The sequence below is a fragment of the Chrysemys picta genome, chromosome 1 (genome assembly GCF_011386835.1).
Source record: "Chrysemys picta bellii isolate R12L10 chromosome 1, ASM1138683v2, whole genome shotgun sequence".
NCBI classification, from domain to species: domain Eukaryota; kingdom Metazoa; phylum Chordata; order Testudines; family Emydidae; genus Chrysemys; species Chrysemys picta.
Window position 1 is genome coordinate 343,887,112 of NC_088791.1, and position 4,368 is coordinate 343,891,479.

A 4,368-nucleotide genomic window follows, 5' to 3' on the forward strand; every position below is an offset into this window, starting at 1 on the left:
AAGAGGCCAAGAAGCTCCCACATCCAGACACTTTGGACCGTCTCGAGGAGTGGACAAAACATCCCAGCCCAGTTTTCCGTTCACTTGGTCTAAGAGGACTCGGCATCCTGGCAACCCAACCAGGGAAGGTGAGAGCCCAGGCTTGGTTAACTGGAAAACAACGAGGTGGCTGTGACCCAGTGGACTGAGTTCTGGGCAGGCAGTGAGGCACAGTGTTCTGAGCCCACCTCTGCTGCTGACTTGCTGACCCTCTCGGTGCCTCCATTTCCCCAGCAGGAACGGGGATCACAACGGCCCCTCAATGCAGATCTTTCCTCGGAGAGTATTTTAGATGGGATTTTACTGCTTGGATTTCAGATGGACGTTATCATTCTCCTAGGGCTACACACGTCCGGGTTTCCCCGGACATGTCCGGCTTTTCGCTCTTTAAATAGCCGTCCGGGGGGGATTTCTAAAAATCTAAAAATGTCTGGGATTTCCCCCCAGTCAGCTATTTATCAACCGAAAAGCGGCTGACAGGGCGGCCGAGCGCCGCTCGCATCGGGGCCTCGGCAGCCAAAGCCCCTTCCCAGCTCCCCCCATCCCCTGCAGCCTTAGCACGCCGCCCGGCAGCGCTGGGGGGCGGGGCTGTTCACCTGTGAGGGAACACGGCGGCGGGGCTGGCAGCGGCGGCCAGAGCCCCTCCCCCGCTTCCCCCCGCCCCCCCCACAGCCTCAGCACGCCGCTCGGCAGCACTCGGGTGGGGCGCTCCTTGGGGCGTGGAGCCAGACACCTGCTCTAAGCCGAGTGGCACGGTAAGGGGGCCGGGGAGTTGGAGAAGGGGGGCAGTCAGGGGACAGGGAGCGGGGGGGGTTGGATGGGTCGGGAGTTCGGGGGGGGCTGTCAGGGGGGCAGGGGTGTGGAGAGGGGTTGGGACAGTCAGGGACAGGGAGCGGGGGGTAGATGGGTCGGGGGTTCTGGGGGGGCTGTCAGGGGGTGGGAAGTGGGAGGGAGTGGCTAGGGGGCGGGGCTACCCCCGCCCCAATGGAGTGTCCTCTCTTTGAAAGTTCAGATATGGTAACCCTAATTCTCCCCCATGCAAATTACCCCAGCAGCATTCCTGTTCCTTCTTGGAGAGACCAATCCTGGTGCTGTCACCAAGGAAGACCTTGATTGGTCTAAAGACCTTAATGAGCACACAAGGCCCTGTCTCATAGCCCCCTCCAGTGGCAAGACCCAACATTGCAGCACTGCCTCAGTTTTCCCCTCCTCGGCTTGACTTCACAAATACCTCGTTCAATAACACCCTTAGTCAGGCTCATTTATTAAGACAAACAAGCCTTTGAAGGCCAAAGATAAAACCCTCAGAATCAAACCTGACAATGTCCAACAGACTAAAAATCAGAAACAGGATCTTCTGCCATTACCACATCTCCTCTTCTGAGCTCACTCAACAAAGGTTCCACCCTGTCCTTAGTAAACATAAGAAAACTTAACTTTGGCCCCCTTCCTGGGCACCCCTTCTGCAAGCTCTTTGCCCCCAGGCTCTGCGGAGTTCTTTGTTCTCTTGGGGGAGGACTGCTTCCCAAGGCTTCCTCCCTGGAGGCCCTTTTCCCCCATCAGATTCCCCCTGCCTTCCCTCCCAGGGTACTCTAGGAGCCACTCCCCTGCTCCTGCTTCCCCTTCCTTCCTGACAGCCCAAAATAGTTCTCTCCTCCTCCACTGCATCTGATTAATGCATGGGGCTGGCTGGCCCCAAAGTCTCTAGCCCTGAGAGAGGCAGAGCACTCTCTTAAAGAGTCTTTGTGACCCTGCCCCCAAATGATATTTCAATGCCTTGCACTATCAGGTCCAAGTTTCTCAAACTTTGCAGAGGGTTCAGCTCTCACCTAGGACTCCCCATGGGCCAGGTTTGATTTTTTCCCCAGGTTTCACCATTTGGGGGATTGTCTGCATGGGAAAAGAAGGTGGCTAGAAGTTTTCGTTTGTTTGTTTGTAAGTGGAAAAACTGTCCTACAGCTCAGAGACGCAATCTCCCCAGGAAAAAATCACAATTGACTGGGGAGACAGCATGGAACATTTCCATCCAAAAAAGGGAATGTTTTTAGGAGCGTATCAAAAGGAGCAACTAGAATGGAAACTGTGTACCAGCCTTAACTATGGAGATTGCTGCCAGCATCTGCTATAATAATAATTAATAGCACGTAGAAAAGAGAGAAAAGCCCCGAAGCAAACCACAGCTTTGCCCACCCTACACCAGAACGACCCGGGGCAGGGTTAGGATTCACTGATTGCCTCATCAGGCATCCCCATCGATTCTAAAGCACCACACCTCCGACTGTGGAGATGGAGCTTCTCTCTGACTTGGTGCCACGGGGTAGAATAAACACAGCCCTGGCACTGTGGCTTGTACTCTCTGGAGGGCTGGGAGATCTGATGAGCCCCCTCATGTGTGTATATGTGTGTGTGTAGGTGGAACAAGTCAAGGCCCTGCTGCCTGCCATCCTTTGGGGCTCGGATGAGAAGGATGATGGGAGTATTCTGGAGGCCATCTCAGCTGTTCAGAACCTTCTGCAGAGCCTGGATGGGAGTGAGCGCACCAGCGTGGCCAGGAAGCTAATCCCCTTACTCGATGCTGTAAGTCAGGGGCTCTTGACCTGCCCATCCCCAGCCAGGCAGTGTTGTGACTCTGGAGTTGTAGTGGTGGCATATCTGACCTGATCAGTTCCGAGCCATTGCCTGGGCCTCAGGCATTGGTGACACCTTGGTCTCTCGTGTTCTCTGTGTGTGGCATGCAACCGTTTGGTCTCCTGAGGACTGATATGCTTTAATCTAGCTCAAGTGAACATGCTCAATGTAGTGGTCATGGGGTGAAATGTAATGTCCTGTGCTTTGGAGTCTAGATGAATGAATGGCCCTTAAATGCTATGAAACTATGAAAGTGTTGAACCCATTAAAGAAACCCTCCAAAGAGCCCTTCACTGTGGATGGAGTCAGCACTTACAGGAGGCCTCCAGGGAAATTTAGAAACCACTGTCCTAACCTGTGTTGTCTGCCCCTCCACCCAAACCTTTCTGCAAATGGGTGCCCTCTTGGTGGGCAGACCATGGAGTTATTAGTCAGACTGGCCCCTATCTGTGGTTTGCATTGTGCCGAGCTCACCCTGTAAGGAGAGTGTGAAGCTCCCTCGGTGAGATCCCCTCATGGTTGTGTGTCCATCACAGGTGAGACCCCAGGTGCGCTCTGCTGCCATCATGCTCTTTACAAAGTTGCTTCACACAGTGAAGAGGAGGCAGAAGCCCCTGCTGCAGGAGGAAGTGACCCGCAGCCTGGTCCCACTGCTCCTTCACTTACAGGACGAGGACCCTGACGTGGGCAAGGTGAGTCCCGCTGCCATGTGCTCCCTGGTGCAGCAGGCCCTGACTGCTCCAGCTCTCCTGCTAGGTCTGTCTCCAGAGCCGCCTCCCAAAAGTGAAAAATCTCAGCCCTACCTGCTTACCCAAGCAAGTTCCCTGGCCTTCAATGGACACACAAGTGGAGATGTTTTATGGCTCCCAGCAGCCACTTCCTAAGTCACTGAACTGCAGCCACCATGAAGATCAAACTCCAGGAGCCTCCACTAATAGGAACAAAGAGCACCAAGGGTCAGCAGGATACCATGTGACCCCCACATTCCTTTCCCTGATTGATTATTTCAGCTGGCTTTTCACTGCAGAGTGACCTCAGATTCCAGCTCTTCTCATGATGCAAACTCTCCTTGTCCCATCTTGTGTTGCAGAGGTGTCAGAAAGCCTTGGCTGGGTGTTTTCAGCTCCTGGGATGGTCTTGTCCTAAGCAGATTAACAGCAAGAAGGCTTGGCACACCCATCCCCAGGTGGTGGACAAGATCTGCCAGCACTCTGTAAGTGAACAATCGGCTTCTCGTGAGTGCTGCTTCTAGATGTGGGACCGGAAACGTGTTCCCTCACTCACTGCTCTGATTGCATGTCTAGTACTAGCATACTGCACTCTGGCTTCCTCTTAGAAGCACCCAGCTCCCCCACTCCTCCCAGTGCCTGTCAGATCTGAACAGCCAGACCTGGCCAGGAGTTCAGTACGGAGGTGAAAGCTCAGAACATAAAGAATCAGATGATGGCAAAAATGCCTTCTGAATCCTGCAGGAAACTGGATGTCCCCATTTTTCACCTTACCCCAGCCCATTGGCCACTTCTGCACCGTATTTCCTATGCTCTGCACCCTCTCTTATGTCCTCCCCAGATGAAGCCCATACAACCGGGCTTCAGTGTTCTCTAGTACCAGCCTCCAGCCCTGCAGTGCCAGCAGCTCAGACACCAGCAATGTGTCTGGTGACACTTTGAAATGGTCATTTAATGACTGCCTGGCATGTAG